The sequence below is a fragment of the Pongo abelii genome, chromosome 2 (genome assembly GCF_028885655.2).
Source record: "Pongo abelii isolate AG06213 chromosome 2, NHGRI_mPonAbe1-v2.0_pri, whole genome shotgun sequence".
NCBI lineage: Eukaryota > Metazoa > Chordata > Mammalia > Primates > Hominidae > Pongo > Pongo abelii.
This window is the reverse complement of record NC_085928.1, coordinates 178,854,453-178,879,249: the sequence shown is the minus strand read 5'-3', so window position 1 is coordinate 178,879,249 and position 24,797 is coordinate 178,854,453.

The window sequence follows — 24,797 nt, the reverse complement described above, 5'->3', positions numbered from 1 at the left end:
TGGCAGTATTTACCCAATACCTGTACCCCCATTGTATCTAGGAAGTAATTAGCTTGCTTTTGATTTTACAGGCTCATAGACAGAAGGGACTTGCCTTGTCTCAGATGACACATTGGACTGTGGACTTTTGGGTTAATGCTGAAATGAGTTAAGTCTTTGGGGGACTATTGGGAAGGCATGATTGTTTTTGAAATGTGAGGACATGAGACTTGGAGGGCCCAGGGTGGAATGCTATAGTTTGCCTCTGTGTCCCCATCCAAATCTCATCTTGAATTGTATTCCTATAATTCCCACGTGTTGTGGGAGGGACCCAGTGGGAGATAATTTGAATCATGGAGGCAGTTTCCCCCATACTGTTCTTGTGGTGGTGAATAAGTCTCACAAGATTTGATGGTTTTATCAGGGGTTTCTGCTTTCGCATCTTACTCATTTTCTCTTGCTGTGCCATGTAAGAAGTGCTTTTCACCTCCTGTCGTGATTCTGGGGCCTCCCCAGCCATGTGGAACTGTAAGTCCAATTAAACCTTTTTTTCTTCCCAGCCTCAGCTATGTCTTTATCAGCAGTATGAAAATGGACTAATACAACAGTAAACTTGGTAGGAATACTTAAGGTCATTTAATCCAAGTGTATTTTTACCTGTGGTGAAGCTGAATCTCAAACAGATTATGATAATTTATCATAATGTCCATGATAATTTTAAGACAAAAAGTTGTACTAGAACATGGAGCTCCAGACTACAGGTTGGTTTTTTGTTTGTTTGTTTTTCACAATATGCTGGTTTTACAGGCATTGTGAATTTAATCTAACTTTATTCACTTCAACAAAGGCAATTTATTATTTGTATGCTTTTATTATAAATACATTTCCAAATGTAAAAATAACTGCTTTGTCAGGCCTTTTACACAGATTTCAAAGGATCAGACTAGCTTAATATAACTATAATACACCCCTTTTGATCTTATTATTTTGCCCTGAATGTTACATTCGGCATCAAATCATTTTTGGCAGTGCTTAGAATAAAGGGGGAGTATCTTCCATGAAATATTATTTCCAGAATACATTTACCCTGGATCTTCATTCATTCATTTTCAGTTGTAATAATGAATTTTCTTTCCTTATCCTCAAGGAAACAGTCAAATTGAAAAACTCTCTATAATCTTCTCAAGGAGTCAAATAGTTCTTCCCAATCACAATATTTACTATGGGAACACAAAATGTTTTAACTTCTATTGTCAAATGAAAGGTTTCATATTCTTGCTCATGACCCAATACTGCCCTTGGTTTATGTTTATACTCTTCCTGAGATGGAATAGAGGTTGGGGTGAGAGGGAGAAAGTCTCAAGCTTAATCCAAGATGGTAGACTATGTCACTAACTATGGGCATGCATCTAGTCAGATATTCTAGATTTTGCCTTCCAAAGCATGGAGTTGCACTCCTCATCTTTTTTTCTCAAACAAAACTGATAAAGTGGTATTATGGAAAAGTTCATGCTTCAAGGAACATAACACAGTACAGTTAATGCATCAATTTTATTCATTCAGCAAACATTTATCTAAGGCCACCATGTGCAAAGCACTATGCATGGTCTTGAGGAAACAACACTAGGAAAGCACAGATAGTTTACTTTGACATAGTTTTAAACTTGGTGGAAAAGACAAGAATTGAGTAAGAATTTAAAATGTGCTCAGTCATATAAAGAAAATTAGGGTGCTAGGAGGACTTAAAATATGATCAGGGAGTGTGTTGGTAGCGTGGCTGTTTTAGTGCAGAGAAACAGAAGGCTCCTCTGAGAAAATTACGTCCAAGCTAAAATTTTCTGGATGCACAGTACTTGGGTAAGCATGTTGAGTCTAATTGAGGAAGATTATCATATTAAATTATATAGGCCTGCTTTAAGTGAGAGTTAAGTTCCTCTTGCTCTGCAAGGCAATAAACAACTTCAGAAAAAAGTCTTTAGTAAGGCTAACACTGGTGTTTAGAATGTTTTTGAAAAGTAAGGTGAAAACTTCTTACACTGAAAATTTATTATAAACAATTAGGAACAACTCACACTAGTATTCCTTCTTCAAAAATGGAAATAGCAATGAGAGAGTGCTTTTTACAATGATATAGTAGTTTACTGTAGCCAGCCTCTCAATGCAAATGATAAAATTGTGTTGTTGTCAGAATATTTGCTACAAAGGGGAAAAGAAAAAATCTGAGGCAGTAGTTTCTCTTAATGTGGTAATAGCCTAGTCATAAAAGAACATCCTACTTCATTGTCATGAATGTATGAATGATTCCCATAGTTTACCGTAAATATTTTTACCATTTACAAGAAAACAGCTGTTACAACTAAAAGAATGATTAGCTGCTAAGTACATAACAAGTTTCTTTTTAGGACTGCTTTCCAAAGTACCCCCATTTCACCCTTCACTTCATTTAGGTGCATGCATATTGACATAAGAGGGCATTTCCAGAATTTTCTGGATTAAGTAGAAGCAAATTCTTAAATAAGTCCATAAGGTAAAGTTTCTGCTACTCTCAGAATTTGAGCATTTCATTGAGTTTACTCCATCCCATTTTCAAAGAGTAAAACCCTTCTCCCATCCTCCAGAACATATCTTCAAGGTTAATGTTTAAGAATTAATTAAGCCTAACCACCTCTTAAGAGATAAGTAAGTAAATAGGCTAGTCATGATAACAAGGTTTCCAAGAGTAGACATAAAGGAATGTTAATGCATCTTTCATAATGGAAACAATAGCTTTAAAATCTTAGACTTAAAGTAACTATGGTTACAAAGCCTTGTACTGCTTTACCTTTACTTGGTTCCTTTCACTGGAGATCCACCTCTGTCATCAGGAGAGTCTCCTTGTGCTAATGGCTCTCAGTTTGTCATCATGAGAATATAAACATTAAATACATTATGAACTGAGGGTGTAAATTTCTTTATCTGCTTAAGAAATGTCTTTTCAAGAAGGAAGATTTAGTCAACAAAGAAGAAAGTGTTCTCAGTTTAAGCTAACTTTTTAAATAAAAAGCATTGGCTTTCTGTTGTACCTGAAGTGTTTTGTTATCAATGATTACCAGGCCAGCTCTTCAAGTCTTTGTAGCCATCTTCCTGATGTTGACTAACTACTTTAAAAAGAATCTTTGCAGATACTTAGGGTGAAGAGGTTAAGAGGAAGGTATTATCAGAAAAGAATACTGGATTTAGGATGAATTGCTGATGACATCTTCTAAAAGAGTGTTAAAGACACAGACAATTGTTGGAACCATAACACTGGAAACAAAGCAGGACTCAAAATTATTTATATAACCTATTTTTCTAACATATAAAATACATAAAGAAAAGTACATGAAAATGTAAACAGCGGTTATTTCAGGGTGGGATTATGAATGATTTGGCGTAATATACATATATTACTTACATAATTAAAAAAATTAAATTTTCCATAATAATGTATTTTAAACCACAGCCCCATGGCTTTGGCAATTACAAAAAGGATTTACTGTGTATCTTCAGAGGAGGTTGGTTAACAATATCAGAGCTATTAAAGCACTGATTTTTTTACTCAGAGAAAAAGAGTAATGAAACATGAAAGCTACCTTCAACTATTAGAAGAACTGTCAAGTAGAGGATTGTCAAGACTAGAGGTTCTATAACGACAGCACTTGTCTTAAGAAAGACATTTCTAGCAACGAAGGAACAGACTGATACTCAAGAATTATGGATGGCATTCAAGAAGAGGTGGGGTGGATATCAGACATATGGTAATAAAAATGATTGCTCCACTGAGTGAGAACTAAAACAGGTTTTTTTAAAAAATCCCTTTCAACCTTGGATTCTATTATACATTGCCAACATATTTGCCCCACATTCTACAGGTCAAAGGTGTTGGTTTTTCTTTTCTTCTCTACTTTTAACACACCTGACTCCCACCTTCTTCCTGTATTGCCAGAAGGTCCTGACTTTCTGTGCAAAGAATCAATGGGACAAATTGCCCTTGAGAACAATGCTAAAGAGTGGCAAATTGTTCGTGATAAAGTCTCTGATTTAAGTAGAATCAGAAGTGACAGAAAATAGTGACTTGTTTAATTTACCACAATGTGTTAATTATGTACAATAAGTGGTGGGGCAGGGCCCTTGACTTGGGGCTCGTGGGGGCTTGAGACAAATCACAGAGAATAAGATGGGTTCTGATTCCGACAATCCATCTAATCACCCAGACATAACCCATGCTATCCGTTCCTTCCTCCATCCCCATTATTCTCTACATTATCTCACTCAGAAATGGTCAAAAACATTCTCTGAACAATATTCCTAAACATCCAAGTCCCCTAGTCCAGGGTATTCTTTGGGTGATCCCCAATGAGTGTGATACCCTTATCTCTCACTGACTGTGAGTAGGAAGCAAACATTTTTGTAACACCATACTTTTAGGAAACAACAAAAGAGTCCTAGAAACTTTTCTTTCAAATACCCATGACCAACTATCTTCTAACGAAAAGAACTTCATAAAGATATTTAGAATTTTAGGCAACTTAGATATTTAGAAAACCTATTCTACTCAAATGTGTAAATACTAGAGGGATAATTCAGCTGTTTGGGTATGTTTCTTTGATAATATTAAAAATGTGGATTTCTTTTACTTCGCTTCTGAAATACAAACACATGCCATAGACAGGAGAACTGTAACATCCAGTACTTAGACCAGCTTTCTGCACTCAGCAATGAAGGGGAGATAAAGTAACATGTTTTCTTCAACCCATCACAAGGTTCATAGCTGAGACCCCTGTAATGAAAAACAGATTAACAAAAGAAAAACATAACAAATTTATTTAACCATAGTTCTACATGACATAGAAGCTGTCAGAAATGAAGAGCCAAAAACACAGGGAAACTGTGTATTTTATGAATAGTTGTGCAGAAGTATGATTGGAGGACAAAAGTGTATGATCTAATGGTAATAAACTGGAAGGAACATAGCAAGGTCTGTCTGTCCAGATTCGTCTTAGCCTCTCTAAGAGGTGTGACACTTCTCTTCACATTCAGAGCAGAACACCTGTCACATTAGGTCTTCAGGGGAGAAGGGAGGGAGGTCAGAGGCTCCTGCTTCTGTGGTTTTTTTCAGGTTCCTTCAACTTAAAATACCCAGTACACGAAGGCGCCATCTTTTGGGTTATTATGTTCTGAGCCCCAACATTAAGAATGTGAAATCTGTGTGCCATTATTATTGCTGTTATTAACAGGTGGAAAACTTATATTCTATAGTTCAGATTCAACTTATATTTATCATCTATATGTTCCAGATGATGGGCTTTTTGTTTTCATTTAAACCACTGTAACTTTGAGTGAGGAACTTTGTCCCTCTCTGTCCAGATGAATAAATGAAGTTCAAAAGATTAAGTGTGCTTGGATCACAAAGCTGCCCAGAGGAAGAGCTGGGACGCAAGCTAAGGTTTCCTAAGTCCAAGACTGAGGCAAAGAATTTACAAAATGCCTTCACCTGATTCATATATAATTAGCCAAACAACCTGTACTGCTTAATAATCATAATATGAAAATGTTCACATTAACCCATAAGGTAGATAGAACACCATTATTCCCTTCCTGAGACAGATGTGTTAAACTAGTGGTCAAGACCACTCAATTGGTACAGGACGTATGTTGGATTCAAAGTCATGTTTCTGTGAAATTCTTCCTCCTGTTGTGAAGAAAAACGTTGTGAAGTATAATGACGCTGAAGGAGAACAACAAATATTAACAGTGACAAGCCCTAAATACCTCTGTTTGTCTGCAATATCTTGGCCTTTACATAACACAATTATAATTAATTATTTATCAATATAGAGACTCTTTCTTTGCTAACCATCTAATTCCCATGAATGAGTTATATTTCAAATGATTCTATTGGTAGATTAAGAGAAAAAATTGTCAAAATTGAGGTCTTAAAATGGATCTAGAAGATGTGGCCAAAATGGGTGAAAGAACAGGTGTCTGCCTTTATTCTGCACTACTTCCGACTGGACTATGAAAGAGCAACACTCTTATTGTGGATCTGTGCTAAAGAAAATAAAAAAACAAAGTTGAGTTGTTCAGTGAGTGTTATGAATATATGGAGACATGTTTACTTGTCTTGAATTGAAAATTGAATTCTAGTCTTCTTAGACTGTGAGCTATATTTTAGAAGAAGAGGCCAACAAAAGCCTACTTGTATCATCTAATTCTCTCTTTTGGGAACACTCTAATTTAGCTAAAACCAGGATTTGAATTTGGCCTAGCTATAAATTAAAAGACTACTACATGGTTATGTAACTCTGCTCAAAAGTTTATTTGCCCTTACATTAAAAAATAATTCAAGTTACTCTCAATGGATTCATTAAAAACCTGATTTTTCCACTTTATAGCTATTTTGCCTGGCAGATGGGATCTGGTTTTTTCCTTATGCTGCATTTTTTGAAACAAGTATATATGGTGGGAGAGCAGCACATTCTCCCACCAACAAAAAAGCCACATTCGTATTTCAATAAAATTGCATTATTTGGCATCTACTGTTCACATATGTTCATTTGGCTATTGCTAGTCCAAGTCAATCATAGCCACAAGGGGAGTGGGTATTTGAAATTTAAACAAGGAGCTTTAAATTTTGTAAGAAAGAAGAGGCCTCCTGACAGGTAGATCAGTCTCTAATTCATTTTTAATGCAGTTGACAATTCTATAAATCATTTGTTTTTCTCCCATTATATACTAGCTCCTGTGCTATAGAAGCCTTAAAAGAAACTTTCTGTATAATTTTGGGTAGGGGTTTGAGGGGTAGGTAAGACTCTTTGAAGGAGCCTTTAAGGATGAATAACTTTGCCATGCAGGACACATAGAGTATTGCAAGCAGAGAAAATGTATGGAGATGTGGTGATTTCAGGACTAGGTCAAGCTCTCCTTATGTAGCTGAGGGCACATAGTGAAGAGGTGTAGACACAATGGTAGAAAAGGTAGATTTTTTGCTATGAAGTGCCATTATTAAATGTTTTTGAGTGAAGAATGTAAGCTCTATCACTGTGAATACTGAGAAATGGAGTATTACATTCCACAAAATGTGAAAAGAAAACTAGCAAAGAATGTCTATACCATAGGTCTGAAGTTAACTGGACTGGTAACTAGGGACAAAATGTATTTCAAAATATTGTTATTAAGCTAAGAATAAAAGTATGCAATACTATAGTCAGCTTAACTGAAAAAAAAATTTTTTTCCTTTCTGATTTTTAAGAATTTGATTGGGGGTTGGGAGAGAACATGGTACAGACGGAATTACTGTGAATGTTTTTTGGTTAAACTTAAGGTCCTTCAGAGATACGGTTTGTTTAACCACTGCTTGTATACATGTCAGAAGAAAACACTCAAAAGACAAAATGCACTCACAGGTTTTTTGTTTTTTTTTAATACATCAAAAATAAAGGTGGTTGAAAATGTGACTACCTGTGTGTGTCTTGATTAGCCACTGGAGTATGAACTCATTCTGACTTGGATTCATCAAAATTTTATTACTTTCCAAAATTTACAGGTATAGATTTTCATCCTAGATGGTAGTGTTTTATAATTGCATGCATGCTATAGTCAAGAACGTGGCCTCTGGAATGAGGCAAACCTGAGTTCTGCTCCACTTAGGAGCCATATGATCTGAGCAAGTTATGAGATTCAACTATTAAAAAGGAAAATCAGACAGTTAATTATATCTACCAAACAGTTATCATGAAGATTAAGCAAAATGTTGTAAACATGCTTATATACTGTCTGGTATATTCTAATAACTTTATACAAGTCATTAGTCAATTATGTAATTATTATTATCACCCAAAGACAAATGTGCATAATCAGTTTGAGGAAAAATCTGTAAAAACAACTTTATCTATACCCTGGAGCCAACTGATTCACTGCATTTTGCCTGATTAAATCATGAACAAAAGGGTAATAATACGAACATATATAATACTTTATTGCAGGGGTATCCAATCTTTTGGCTTAATTGGACCACACTGGAAGAAGAAGAATTGTCTTGGGCCTCATATAAAATACGCTAACACTGATGATAGCTGATGAGCTAAAAAAAAAAAAAAAAATTCACACAAAAAATCTCAATGTTTTAAGAAGGTTTATGAATTTGTGTTGGGCTGCATTCAAAGCTGTCCTGGGCCATGGGTTGGGTCAAGCTTGCTTTAGTGCTTAAGAAGTATTCTCTCACAAGCAAATAATTTGGTTTTTGTACCAACCCTGTGAGTTAGAAAATATAAAATATTCCTATGGTTTACAAAGAAGAAGAAGAAAAAAGAAAAAGAAAAAAAGTATAAAACATCCAAAAGAAAAAGAAAAATACCAATAAATTAATGCCAGAATAGACCAAGAAGACAAAGGAAAAAGAAAAAAAACTCTCAGTAAGATTAATTTGTCCTAACTGGTTCTTTCAGATAACTAGAGTGGAAAAACATGATGTCACCTAGTGAATTGATATTGTCAAATCAAATGATGGGGATCTAATAAATATCAGATTCATTTAGCCTTTGTAAATAGCTGGCTATTGATTTCTCAAGTGTAGATGATTCACCCCAATAGTAGTGTTTCAGTTATAGGTTTGTTTTTTTTTTTTTGAAACAGTCTCGCTCTGTAGCCAGGCTGGAGTGCAGTGGCGCGCTCTCAGCTCACTGCAACCTCCATCTCCCAGGTTCAAGAGATTTTCCTGCCTCAGCCTCCCAAGTAGCTGATATTACAGGCACGCACCACACTCAGCTAATTTTTGTATTTTTAGTAGAGACGGGGTTTTAACATGTTGGCCAGGATGGTCTCTGTCTCCTGACCTCATAATCTGCCCGCCTCAGCCTCCCAAAGTGCTGGGATTACAGGCGAGAGCCACCGTGCCTGGCCTCAGTTATAACTCTTAACAGGTACATTATCACAAAGAAAACATAGTATTAAAACATCTATTTAAAATGAATGTCATACATATAACACACGTTTATTTTTAAAAAGTATATTATTGCATAAAGTTTTCATTTATTTTAAAAAATTATATGTATATAGATCAAAAAACAGATGCCATGTTTACCTTTCAACCAACAAACTAATACAGTTAATAGTCCTCAAACTATGCAACTTGGGAAAAGGGTTCCATTGCTTAATTGAATATGACCAATCTTTCTTCAAGTTTGCATTTGATTAGATTTTCTTATTTAACATTTTCACCAATAAGAGTTTCTTTAAAAAACAATTGATGCCAAATAATTATTGAGTCTGGCAAACTGAATGTCAGAGTAATATAAAATGAATTGATGAAATTTCTCAGAAAAGTGATTGTATCTAACTGAAGAGTTAAGAAAATTTTGTGGTCCTGTACATGCATGTTTTAGATTTTTATATAATATGCATATAATATAGTTTCTCTAAGAAATATTTATTCCAGCTCATATATTATTAAATATTTTAATAATTCATGTTCCACCTTGAGTATAATGATATTCAGATGTTCTATCTCCCAATCAAGTTTGAGAAACACTGTTTTAGAAGGACACATATCCAGATTATTCATTTAATTAGTTATTTAATTGTCTTAAATTTCCTTGAATATGTCTTGATTAAATAAAATATAAGCCAGCAAACTTGGTTAGTCAAATTTAAGGGGAATAAACTCACTAATATTTTATGGGGTTCTTATCACAAGAGTTCTTAAACTAATGAACAGCAAAAAAAATAAAGTGAATGCAACTGTTCCTTATGGCTACAAATGAGGTACTGACCAATAGTGCTTCTCAGAGGTTTATTTGGCACTTAGATAATGAACTTAAAAAAAAAAAAAAGCCATGTTTGTGTGGATTAATTCTGAGAATTGTGTTTATCATTCATTACAGAAATTGTTAAGCTGTGTCAACTGAAGATATTCTTAAAATCTGTTGGCAAAATAGTGTTTAAAATATAAAGTTTGAATAACATATGCCAAATAAGGTATGAAAACCATTAATATTTACATTACTTTCCTTAAATGATGATGAAATCATTACAGGACCTTGAATCTCTCATTGGCTTTAATTTTTTATATTTGTATTTAACTACTTCTCCCATACACAGTGTGGAATCAAATAAATGGTGACAACTCAAGTTTGAAAGGTCTGTAACACTAAAGCTGGAATTCAAAGGGATTTCTGTAAAGTAAGATTCACTGACCCTCCTTGCCAAAAGAATGTCTCACATCTTAGAAAGGGGAATCGTGCTGCAATAAACACACACATCCATGTGTCTTTACGGTAGAATGATTGATACTCCCTTAGGTATATATTCAGTAATGGCATTGCTGATTGAATGGTAGTTCTTAGCTCTTTGAGGAATTGCCACACTGCTTTCCACAATGCTTGAACTAATTTACACTACCACCAATAGTATATAAGTGTTCCCTTTTCTCTGCAATCTTGCCAGCATCTGTTATTTTTTGACTTTTCAATACTAGCCATTCTGATTGGTGTGAGATGGTATCTCACTGTGGTTTTGATTTGCATTTCTCTAATGATCAGTGATATTGGGCTTTTTTTCATAAGTGGGAGCTAAATGATGAGAACTCATGGACACAAAGAGGGGAACAACAGACACTGGGGCCTACTGGAGGGTGGAGAACGGGAGGAGGGAGAGGAACAGAAAAAATTACTGTCGGGTACTCGGCTTAGTACCTGGGTGAGAAAACAATCTGTACAACAAACCACTGTGACATGAGTTTACCCATATAACAAACCTACACATGTACCCCTGAACCTAAAACAAAAGTTTAAAAAAAAAAAAAAGGGAATAATCAAAAGACATAAGATGAGAGACATGAGAAAACAGAGATAAGAGATGAGAAAGTCTTGGTTCTGTGATTTTTTCACTATAGGACCAAATTCTCTGACGAGTCTCAGTTTTCTTGCTTATGAACCAAAAAGACTGGGGAAGCTTTAAAGTCTCTTTAAATTCTGCACTTTTGTGATTGAAAGCATATAAGATTCTCTATTCCATAATTGTTGCCTCTTTGTTTTCTTTGGTTATCCAACACACAATATATCTAGGATAAGTATTCCAAGGTATGAATAGAGTCTGTATTTTAGCCTGACAAGTTGAGATTAGGTTTGTTTCCTCATTTATTAATTTTAAAATTTAAAAAGATGTCTATAAAAACCATGTTGAACTGCAGGTATCTGTAAGCAAGAAATATTTTTCTCATTACTAAAGTATATCTATATCTATTTGTAAAAACTTGAAATTTTAATGTCATTTTAACAGAAGATGTCTTAAATATATAATCCTAAAAGAAACTCCCAAACGCATAGATAGGTCTATGTGTATGTGTGTGTCTGTTCATGTTCAATATTTTATTTAATAAATAATATAAAATTCAGTAGCCAAAATACTTAGATAACTCTAGCATTATTAGAATCCTCAAACTTCAGTCATGGCATGCCAGCAGCCATTTAGTGATTCTCAAAACGGATTTAATCCAATGTGCTACTCAACATTCTCTCTGTGGAATTTTGATGCATTTAAATAAACCCCACAGGTTATTCAAAATAGGGTATGTAAAACTTCTATAAAATGCCCAGATGTTAGCAAAATTTTGGTCTTTTATTTTTCAACACTTATTCCTATGTAACTTTTATAAAATTCAATTTTAAAAGAACACAATGTATTTTACATCTTCCTAACTGTCCTTAATGCTTTAAAAATTAATTTCTCATATTAATTGGACAGGCAAGAAAGGCAAAGTTCTCTAAAAGCCTCATCAACATTTTGATTTGTATTTCCAAAGACCCTTTTCAGAAACGTGTACTGGCTCACAGAGGATTCGACGGGGAACTATAAAGTAATATATGCCTTAGAATTCGCTCAGGCAATGACTAAAAACACCATGAAAATGTGTGATCAGGGCATCCAGACCAAGGATGCTTCTGAGGGTTCACTTAAGTAGATACTTTTCTCTGTTTTTCACAAAAACTTTTCCTTGAGACACTAGTTTTTCCAAAACATTCCTCACAAAAAGGAACTCCCAGTTAAACAATCTGAAATTCTTTATGTACTCTATCTTCCTCCTGGAAATTCACAAGTCACAACATATTGGGTTCCCAACAAGTACTGCAATAAAGTATACTATTTAATTCTATTTAATCCAGAGTTTCCTAGTTACGGTGTTACCAAGTATAAAATCCAACCAATTCTACCTCTTTTCGCTGCTTCTACTTTACTAAATACTATTAATTTGTAAATTTGTGACTCCATCAAATACTCATCAGGAAACACTGCTCAAGGCCTCAAGGTCTTGGTACCACGACTGCCTTAGGCCAGAGTGGACCCCAGGGAGCAGATATTTAGGAAAATGGCAAAAATCTGGGAACTGCATGAGGGTTGTTAAAAATAGAATTATGAATTCAATTTTTATTTCATAGAGCATAGTGATGTACTGATGTTTTATGTTTTGGTATGTTCAGAAACATGATAAAGTTGTGAGCTGCGACTATGATATGCTTAGTAAAAATGACTGCTCTTCTGGTCCCCAGTAAAAGTATAACTCTACTTAAATGTGCAGCATGTCTTTGTTGCAAAAATGCCTAGTAAATAAAAATAAATGTATAGAAAGTATATTTTCAAATAATTAAATTTTTAAAGAGTGTGAAAAATTTCAGGAGTGCAGGCAGTACACAACTATGTTATTCAAGTAGACCAGCAACTTGAGCCTGAGAACCCTACATGTTACTCAAATGTCATCAAGAAGTTTTTCCTATATTAAAAGAAATAACCCTTGGTGAATATAGCACAACAATGTAACACACTTAATGTCACTGAACTGTACACTTAAAAATGGTTAAGATGGTATCTTTTATGTTATGTTCATTTTACCTTAATTTTAAAAAATCTAATCTTGTTTTGAAACCCCACTAAAGTGGCAAGATTTTGTTAATGTTTGTCAGAATTACTTGCCTAGTAATAAAATCAGATTTCAAGAAATGCCTAAAAACCCTCCTCTATCATTAGGAAACATTCGTCTCCATTAAAAGAGAAGGCATAATGGATGCTGAAAAGGATGCAACAGTTGTCAGAACATGAGGAACATTTTCTTTTTCTTTACTTCCACTGCGTAAATCCTCATAACAGTAGGGCTTCAACAACAGCTTTGAAAGTGAACTTTCCTTTTACATTGCAAAGAATAATACAGCTTTCTATAAATGTGAAATGGTATTTCATGAGTTTTTTTTTTAAATTTAATTCCTATCACAGCACTATGAGTAAAACCTGCTGCATGAATTTAAGGTTAGGTAAAATATATTTGATTTATCGAAGTGTGGATTAACATAGAAGAATTAACAAATTTGTGAGAAATACACTTAGGAAAGGATTAATGAACTATAAAAGGATTGATGAACTATAAAACTGCCTGCACAGCTAGAGATATTTAAGAACATTGCCCTTGTTGGCTATCATAGTCTCTTCACTGCAAGTTTATGAGGGCTGAGAACACATCCATCTTGTTCACTACTACTTTTTTCATGCCTAAAACAGTACCTAGTATAGTAGGCACTACAAATTTTTAAATTATTTAGTGAATTCAAGGTAGAGTTAAAATGCAGAAAATTTCTTTGTAGACAATGGTTGAAAATTGACACGAATGAAGGCATTTTTCAATTAAAGAACTATTTGAAATATTACCGACTGACCATTTAGATATCTAATCCATCACGGGTTCCACTATTCATCAAACACATGTTGAATGCTCTCTCCCAAATTCATCCAAATCTCACATATGGAATTTTATTCACAAGCCAATACTCTATGTTTCATGAGACCAATATTGTCAACACTTAAGCACTAAACATCCAGTTCTGAATCGTTTTGTCTGTTGAACTATTGCTGAATTTTTCTCATGAAGTCTTGGCAAAAAAATTATATTTAATACATTTTCTTATATCTTTTTTAAGTGGAGGCATTAATATTAAAACATTTTATATATTTTTAAGACTTCTGTTGGAAGAAAAACACCTAATTTGTTAATATATGTTATTTGAATTAATATTCTTCAAAATTAGAGCTGTTTGCACACAAACATTAAAATGAAGAATTATTAAATGGTGTTTCATGTAATCCTGATATAAGATTTAGAGATAAAAGTCTGTAAATATTTGGAAGAACATAAAAGAGGCATCTATCACTTTTAAATGCATATCTTAGACTTTATTTATATTTAAGTTTTTTTATTTAGAAAAAGTAAAATATAAGCAGGAAAAGTAGAAAATAGTCTTCACCTAATTAGCTAAAAGAGACAAAGCTTTGGAATGTCTTTTAAATCTATTTTAAAAGCTCAGCTACTTTGGTTTTTTTCTATTACAGACCCAAGAAAAGTTATTTCAACTGAATTGCATACATAACTCCTAGAGTGTAGACAGTTGCTATTATTTGTTCACTTCATCAAATGCTCTTTTAAATTCTTGCTACATCTGTATTACCAGGTCCTAGAGAAACCAAGGTGAAAGAGGCCCAGGAGAGGCCAAACCCTCTTTGCTATTTCTAACAAAGGAAATGCCATTCTTGCCACTAACTCTTGGAATGATTTCCAAGTTCTCTAAAAATAATTTAACCTGTGTCAAGTAGCTGTCTCATCTGGAAAACTCAATAAACGAATGTAGAAGTTAGAAAGAGTAGGGGAAAGTTAGGTGTCATACTGAAATAGTTTATCCCAGGCATGTTGAATTGAGACTCCAAATTATCCAGCATACTTCCACACATCTGCTCACTTTTCTTTAAACTTGAGCTATATTATTGCAGAAAAGCATAATAATCCCCACTCTGATCTTGTATTTCAAATGAAAGAGGCTAAAACATCATAGCACATGCACCTTTCTAGGTCGGTTAAATATTATGAGTGGATACGTTTCCTTTGGAGATCAGCATTTTTACATTTAAAGGACAGATTGAACAGGGAGAGAAAGTAGAGGAGTAATATATAAAATATTTGTATCCAGTGACAAGGATTCCAATTTTACATTAAACTTTAGCTTAAAGAGGACATGCCTATTAGATTATACTTCACTAAATAGTTGGATTCTTTAACATTTTGTGCAAATTATTTCTTGGTAGCCAAATCATACTTCACTGTACCTGAATAGTGGTTTACATGTAAAAACCTGAGGTAAATGCTTATGTAGTGCCAAAGTGAACAGTATCCTTTATTTATTTGTTTAAAAAAGGTGAGGTCTTTGTATACTGTTTTCTTAATTTGAAGCAGTTTTAATGTGGATGTTATAAAAAATAAAATTTTAAATTCTATTATATAAATTTTCAAGGAAATTATATTTCATAATTTTCCAGCTGTACAATTAAGATTAATGTTTATTATATGTTGGTTTATGCATGAAATATTGCATATAATAATTTTCAGGACATCTGCTAGTGTTCTGAAGCAGAACTGAGGTATTTTTAGGGAGGATCACTCTGCCTTGCTTATCAAGATTTTTCAAGATAACCACAAGTAATGGAAACATTCTAGATTTTAAACATTTTCTCATTTTTATTTTTTAATATGAAAGACAACTTATAAAAATTTTTATAAAGAAAAGGGGCTACAGTAAATTGCACTTGTTCATGCTGACTGGTGTAAGAATGAAAATTCAATTTGTCTACAGGGTCCTGGGATGGCACAAGTACAGGTTCATGCTCTGACTTTGCTTTCCCAGTCCCACAATTTGTTTTAGTGTTGGGTGGAAAGGGGATGAAAGGAGATAATATATGAAACATCTGCCATTTGCCAAGAAACTTGTTTAACATTTTACATATGGTTTCTCACTTATAAAAAGTTAAGTAATATAAAATCAAAAAGAATAGCCAAAATAAATCCCTTATTTTTATTCCTATCAAATCTAGATTTTTCTCATCTGCCTGAATAGAAATACGGTCTCTACTGAGGAAGAAAAGCCTGATTTCTTTCTCTTTCCCCTGTTTGTAGTCACAATTTTTTAACAGTCATGAAATAAAGAATATCCAGAGGGGGCTGGCAGCCCAAGAGAGAATGCTGCTTTTATTTACTTTATTCTCTTTGAAGGTTAGATGGTGATAGTTGAGAGAAACTAAAAAAATAGCAGGTAAACAAAATGGGCAAACATTCAGAATAAAGAATAGTTTTTAGCTGATTTGAAATAACAGATTATTAATGACTGATTTAAATGGTTAAAATGCACTGAAATGTAAATCTTTAATTCTAAATACTGGAGAAAAAAGGTAATTTATTTTATCTCATTTAAGACTAAACTAAATTAATAATCTCTTGGAGAAGCCAAGAGTGGTGGCTCACATGTGTAATCTCAGTGCTTTGGAAGGTTGAGGCAGGAGGATAATTTGAGGCCTGGAGTTCAAGGCCAGCCTGGGTGACATAGTGAGACCTTCGTTTCTACAAATGTTTTAAAATCAGATGGGCATGGTAGTGCATGTCTGTAGTTCTAGCTACTTGAGGGGGCTGAGGTGGGAGGATTCCTTGTGCCCAAGAGTCTGAGGTTGCAGTAAGCTATGATCATGCCACTGCACCCAAGTCTGGGCAACAAAGGGAGACTATCCCTAAAAAAATAAAAAGTGTATGCCGGGCGCGGTGGCTCACACCTGTAATCCCAGCACTTTGAGAGGCCGAGGCGGGTGGATCACAAGGTCAGGAGATTGAGACCATCCTGGCTAACAAGGTGAAACCCGGTCTCTACTAAAAATACAAAAAATTAGGCGGGCATGGTGGGGGGCGCCTGTAGTCCCAGCTACTTGGGAGGCTGAGGCAGGAGAATGGCGTTATCCCGGGAGGTGGAGCTTGCAGTGAGCCGAGATCCCGAGATCCCGCCACTGCACTCCAGCCTGGGTGACAGAGTGAGCTTCCGTCTCAAAAAAGATAAATAAATAAAATAAATAAAAAATAAAATAAAAAGTACAAAATTTTTTTGGAAAGTGATCTCATTAACTCCCTTATATCATTTAATAACATTAAATTTGACATGGCTGGTCATTATAGGGAGCTATATCTCTGCTCTGTTAAAAGTGCTGAGATTTAGAAAGATAATCATTAAGATGAGAAACTGTACTGAATTGATAAAAGTATTTTTATAAATCCTTCAGTCAATTCTATCCTAAATCTGTTTTGATTTAAAAGCCACTCATACATCTTGTATAAATCAAATATTCAGTCATATAATTGTAATATTCTCTATTTTTATCCCATTAAAGCATGGGTAACACAAGAAACAACATTTCCAATCAAGAAAGTTTTGTTTGCTGATGTGAATTAACCAGTGGTCTGAAAAATTTAAGTGCTTATAAACTACTTGAGAGCAAAAATAAAATAGTATTTATTGCTGTATCTTTCTTGCCTTATCACAGTACTCATCTTAGGCTCATAAATGGCTATATAGTTGTCCTAAACGATGAACAATTTGAATCAAGATTACCACTGTGAATTAAAAGCCTGATTACAAGTAGGTCCTGACTTATAGGAAATTTGTGTCCCCAAGAGTAGGCTAAGCCCTGGCCTCGGTCACTGCTACCCACTTTTTTCCTGTCTGCTGGCCAGTGACGGAGAAAACACACTAAACATTTTGATGTTTCACTATGAAAGTGCACGTCATTATGTGGCTAAAATCTTTATAGTCTCCCACACCAAAGTCATGTTTGAAAAACAATACATTAGCAATCCAGAGCAGAGTTTGTTATGAAGAAAGATACTGAGAATAAATAGATGAAATTCTAGATATTTCTAAAGAGGATCCAGCTATTTCATGGCCACTGAAGTCTTCAGTGAATAGGTGTGAATATTTCAGTGTAGTCCAACCTGAACTGAAAAGCAGTTCTTACGTCCAAATTTAAATACCTCCTGTGCATATAAAAAAGGTCCACTTATTAGTCCAAACGTTACTAAGATTGGGATCCCGAAATAACGTTCTCTTATTATTGGCTATATTCTTCAGCATAAAAATGTTAGGAAGGCTAGGCTAGAGAATGAGATTTGTTGGAGATGACAAAGTTGAGACATCCTGTTATTTACCCCACAACAGTTCGGGATGGGCTGAAGATGGCTGAGTAAGTACGTTTCTCTGTCAAAGTTAAAATGATAAACCATGGATGAAAGTCTGCAAAATTCTATTCACCAACTGAAAAGTTGTTAGTATTTGGATATTGAGGATCATCTGAACCACTTTCCTCACAGGTTGGGTCCATTGTCTTAAAAAGGCAGGTGCAGCTCCCATTGAGAGGGCTGCAGTGAGCTATGTGACCGTACTGACACTGGAGAGCGCAGTTTGGTCCATACAGGCCTGGCCTGCATTCTATGAGGGAGAAAATAAAAATAAAAGCAATTCAGATACGCTTTTCAAATACACAGTGTTCTTACTATTACTTCTTGGCATTCAATAAGATAATTATACGCTTGTGAAATATTCTTTTTTTACCATGGGATATCTCCCCATGCTAGAATGCTATGTGATAAAAGTAAGAACATCAGTGGAAAACAGGAGAAGGGTGGGAGTGTCAAGGAAGTTAGTGACAACACTGAAAAGAGAAGTCAGCACAGCAACTTACATTTTTAAGGTGCCTTCTCAGAATTAGAGTATTCAGTGGAGCTTTAGTGGTTGCATTGTGAAGGACACAGGGAAAGTTGGATAGTTGTCTTGAGGTCAGAAAAAGGCAACACTCATGCTGAATGCCCAATACAGGAGACTTACCTTTAGGATGAAAACACAATTATTTGTGCTTATGTTATTGAAAATGAAATGACTTTAATTTCAACTGTTTCGTTTCTTAAAATATGTCAGAAGGTCCATAGATCCCCTGATCTATGTCCTACAGGACTCTATCTTTAAACTGAATTGCATTGTGCTTGCAACAGAAAGAGAAATGATGGAAGATTATAGAAAGTGTTAGCTTTATTAAAATCACCAAATGTTGACCGAAAAGGCCCTGCCTGGGTGTCTGCTCTTAGCCTAATTTCCAGCAGAGAATTAACAAGTTCTGTATCTGAAGAATTATGAGGATAAGGAGAAAGCCCAGCCCAGCTCATGGAAACAGAAAATAGATTCATATTTCCTACTCGGTCAGGCAGGACTGGGAAGAAACTCAGTTTATCAATGTTTAAGGATCAGAGAAACTCAACTGTGCAATCATAACAGTCACCTACCCTTGTGGAGTTTACAAAGTGGGTCTCTAATACATTATCTCTGTTGGTTCTAATACCTGTGAGGTGGGTAAGGCAGTGAGTTAAGCTCTCGCATTCCACAGAGAAATAAACCTTGGTTTGGTATGGCTTAAAAGATCTTCTCAATTACTATAATATATCTCTGATAAACAGCAGAGCTGGGTTTTAGAATTCTTGCCTAGTGCTCTTTCCCCATTTTACACTACCATATGAGTGGATGCAAGGTATTAAACATATGCAGAAGAAAGCCCTAATAAAAAAGTAAAAAGCAGGAAAGTGAGAATTTGGGAAATGTCAGTAAATATGAAGATATAGGCCCTGGGGCAAATTCTGAAACTTTGGGTAAATTTTTGTTAAAAACTTCTTTATTGACTCACTATCCTTTATGCTGGGTTAGAGATGAGCAGTTGGATGTATATTTTTTTATTCTTTTGCATTATGAACACAGGTTAAGATGTGGCCTAGCTCTCTTGCCTTAATTAACTAATTAGATTATAAATATAAGGCAAATAGAAACATAAACCAATTTTGCAATTAATTATTTTTACAAGGGTTCAACATTAGCAAACAGTAATTCAATCCCTTCCTAAATGAAGGAGCAACAGTTTCCTTTAGGAAGAAGCTTTGGAGGCAATGCAAATGCTGCTCTGAATCTTTAAACCATGAAACTTTGTGAAAAATTTTTAAAAATCCTATGTCATTTCAAATGAAGTTCAACCCAGATACCTCTGCCCAGTGTGTGGGAGGATGACTTAGTTTGGTGGCAAGATTGAGTGTCCTTATTAGAAAAAGAGTTGTGAGTCAGGATCTCTCCTGAGCACTCCAGAATCTGATTTTAATTTATGAAAATACCACATTTTCATGTTAATAATGATGTATATTTAAGACATCTGTTTGAATGTCTGCAAATGTTAATTTACCAATGGGGGGGAGAATAATCCAATAAAAGGTTGTTATATTCTTTTATGAATTAATATTATGGCTGTTTAATAGCACCTTTACCAGAGTTCAAGTTAAAATGAGGTCTTTTATCTTTATGGTGCCTGCATAGACACAGCTGTTCACACTTAATATCACAGATGAACCTTGCTTAATTGAAAATAAAAATGAAAATAAAATACCTTGTAGGACATCTGTGTAGGCCATGACTTTATTTAGAAATAACCCTTCTTTTAGCAATGAAGCTTCAATCCTTCTCTTTTGCAGATGAGAAAAGTAAATTCTGAGATTAAACCCTCTATTTTGGGTAATATCTGTGGCAGGGTCAGTCCTTCGGGTCTATTGTGAATTATATAAAACTTTTCATCTGATAAGCATCCATTAAGTCTAGTAGCAAGTGATTAGTTCAAAATTACTCAATCTACTCTCTCTTCTGCTTAAGACAGTCCCTGAAGAATTAGAACTTTATATTTTAGGTCATTATTTCTCTGAGTGAAAAGAAAAATGAAATATACATTTCAATTCACAAAGAGTAGCTGGAAGCTTGGGTCTCAAGAATACTATCTGGACCACACCTTAACTGCCTTAATTCTCAGCGATTTCTACAAATCACCTTTGTGATGGGGCATTTAACTGTGTCCCTTTAAATACTTACCATGTGTCCTCTGACAGCTGTAGTGTTGTTTGAGCTGCCTATGATGTGACAGCTACAAACCCTGCTCATCATACTAAGGGGAAAGTATCAAGCAATTCTGGGCAATGCTCTTTAATAGAGTACCACTTCTAGCAGGAAAATGTCTACAGATCTCTGTATAACCATGGGTCAGGGGGGAGTCCTGAGATGCTTTGGGTCCTACCAGCATCACATCTGGCTCCATTCTCCCAGGGGGGCAGAGGCATTTTTCAGTTTTTTGGTGGCAGAAGGTTTCTCCTTCACAGTCACAAAGTTGATGGCAATCATCTCCAAACATGCCAGGTGAATACTGACCAAAAAAGGAGAAATGCTGAAAAATTAACAACTTGCACTTTCATTAATGCATCTTAATTAAAGTTAAATATAAAATTTCCTCAAGATTGACTTCCAAATAGTAAAGTGGGATGATGCTGGAATTTGCTGGTGAAAAGAAGGGAGAAAAGTTTTGGAATGTCAGAACGAAGGTCCATTCTAAACTGATTTGACAGGCAAGGCACAGTTGATTTACTTTAACACTAGTATACATCTTTTAGAATGCAAATACAATTTTTGAAGGTAGGAGCTTTAAGAAGGAAACCAAGTCTACAAGCCAAGCGTCTTACTTTTAATATTTCCCCTTAAAGTGTTTTTATGATTCATCTCTCTAGAAGACAATAAACTCCATGTTTTCCACTATATTTCCAGAATTTAACACAGGGCCTGCTACTTGTCATGTGATAGTATACTAGAATCAGGTTGGAATTTGTTATCTTATTGCTACCACAGATATATAATGGGTGACATTTTATTGAATCACTAAATAATACATGAATAATGAAGGATGTACAAAAAGAGTTGTGAGTCAGTATCTCTCCTGAGCACTCCAGAATCTGACTTTAATTTATAACCAATTACTTCTTCTGATGTTCAGCCAGAAAAATATTGATCTTCTCCAGTCTTGGAGGTAAAATCTCCAAGAGGTTTAAGTCCTCCGTATTGGACTTACTAAGAGACAATTCTGTATTATACTTGATTGGCCACCTAAGGAAATGTTTCAAAGATTAAATTTTACAGACTTTAAAACCAACTTCCTTGTAAGATATTTAGCTACCGTATATGCATCATATTCTTTTACCCTCTTTCTTCCTTCTTCTCTTCCTCCTTCCTTTCTCTCACACCCATCTCTGTCATTTACTCCCAGGACTTCAAATATCAAAAATTATATGATATCACCTTCCACAGATACTCTCTTATTTATTTAAATAATTTAATTTAAAAATCATTCTCACTAAATTTAGCCTGGATTTGAACACATTGCTTCTTTATGTCTTATTTATGATTGCGCCACTGCAGCCAGAAAAATATTGAAATTTTTCTTTATAGTGACAACTGAGAACATAGTATGAGACTAATATATAGATCCTTTTTAAAGGTCACAGACAATAACTTTGACTACCATTATCATCATACTACAATTATAATAATCATGATTGTTGTAACTATAGACACAAGACTATACATAATATAGGCCAAAAGAGGACTTTGTGTTGTTTACTGAGTTAGTGGCTTTTAGGGCTTTATAATATTTTATTTCAAACTGAGTAGCCCAAATTCTCACCTTTATATCTTTATCTCCACTCATGGCCATGATTACTTTCTAGTGGTAAATGCCTAATTCACATCTTTAAATATTTTCATAAATTTCTTATATCTCCTTTAATGCCATTGAACCCAATACATAGGTCACATTTGTTAAAAGCATTTAATGAAATATTTATTCTCATTCAGAGGTAGAATCCTTGTCCATCAAAGACTAACAGTTTTAGTGGTGTTTTGAAATATCTCACAACTTTATATAAGGGAAAATAAAACTTTGACCAATCAGCCACAAAATCAGAAGGACTCATTATGTTGGCCATTGAGTGAATTTCTACCACTTTAATGTGCAAGTTGAATGTTTAAGTAATTATTGCATATTTTCAGTTTCACTTACATGTTTGTCACCAGATGAGAAGATCTCATAGTCACACAGAATTCTCGCATTTATGTCCTTAAAAATGCTCTGGCAATACCTTTTTCACGTTGGCTGCCATGGACACCTGCTGGGCAAATGCACTGTTCACTTGCTGCATCACAACTAGCTCCATTTTTTGCAGTCACAGATGTGAGCACAATTCAAGCCATACAATCCAGGAAGGCACACTGGGAAATGGAAATGTCAAAATACTATTACTTTAAAAATAAATAAAAGGTAAATTAGAATTTTATTTACTTTAAAAGTAAATGAAAGTTAAATTAGAATATGTTCAATTCATTTGTTTCCCAATACGAAATAAAGAGATGAGAGAATTGGATAGAAAGAAAAAACTGTACGGAGAAGCACATTGACAATAGTTTGGTCATACGAATAAGTGAATATATAGGTGCCACTTTCTATAATTAGTCTAGAAAAATGAATGAGGAAATTGAAATAGCTTTAAGTAGATCATGCTTATGTCCTATGATGTGCACATAAACATTTGGCCAAAGCCTTTCCTAAAATCCTTCAATACTGGCTGGGCGCGGTGGCTCACGCCTGTAATCCCAGGACTTTGGGAGGCCAAGGTGAGTGGATCATGAGGTCAGGAGTTCGAGACTAGCCTGACCAACATGGTGAAACCCATCTCTACTAAAAATATAAAAATTAGCCAGGCGTGGTGATGCATGTCTGTAATCCCAGCTACTCAGGAGGCTGAGACAGGAGAATCGCTTGAATCCAAGAGGCAGAGGTTGCAGTGAGCCGAGATTGTGCCACTGCACCCCAGCCTGGGTGACAGGTGACAGAGTGAGACTCCATCTCAAAAAAAAAGAAAAGAAAAAAAATCCTTCAATACCTTAAAAACATAAAGAAGCAATGTGTTCAAATCCAGGCTAAATTTAGTGAGAATGATTTTTAAATTAAATTATTTAAATAAATAAGAGTATCTGTGGAAGGTGATATCATGTAATTTTTGGTATTTGAAGTCCTGGGAGTAAATGACAGAGGTGGGTGTGAGAGAAAGGAGGGAGGAAGAGAAGAAGGAAGAAAGAGAGTAAAAGAATATGATGCATATATCATAGGTAAATATCTTACAAGGAAGTTAGGTTTTAAAGTCTGTAAAATTTAACCTTTGGAAGATTTCATTAGGTGGCCAATCAAGTACAATACAGAATATGTTAAGTCCAATAATGGAAGACTTAAAACCTCTTGGAGGTTTTTACCTCCAAGACTGGAGAAGATCAATATTTTTCTGGCTGAACATCAGAAGAAGTCATTTGTTTGTATTTAGAAATCATGTAGTCTAAGCAAATACCTTTATTTGAAAGCTAAAATTGTCATCTGCCCGGAGAGATGCTCACTCTGAAGAGGTGTGGGAGAGCTTGACTGTGGACAAAGGATTTCCATTTCTTTTCTTGAGTTTTCTCTAGGGCTATGCTTACCACTCACCCATGGAATACAATTTCCTCACCCTTTATTTATTACCTGCTTTTGCCTTTGTTTTTCTCTCTTCTCCCTCTCTCTCTCTGATCCCCCCTGCCCTCTTAACAGACATGTAGAGGTGAATTTGACTAGGCTTGATGTGGATGACACTTCTCCAGTATGCATGAAGTTACTCAAGACAGATTTATCATTAGGAAGCACTCACATTCAAGGAGCAGAAAAAAGAAGTAAAACTGAAAGAAGATAAAGAATGAATTATATACATATATTCTTTCATTTACTGACCTCATACAATGCTTAAAAATAATAGAAGTCCAGTGCATAGTTTCTTCTGTTTGTTCCTATTAATCAATGTTTGTTGAGAATACTTAGAAATATGAGATTTCCTTTATCTCCCTTACTTTAATTATATATAAAACTGAGATATGCCGTGGCTCACGCCTGTAATCCCAGCTCTTTGGGAGGCCGAGGCAGGCGGATCACCTGAGGTCGGGAGTTTGAGACCAGCCTGACCAACATGGAAAAACGGCTTC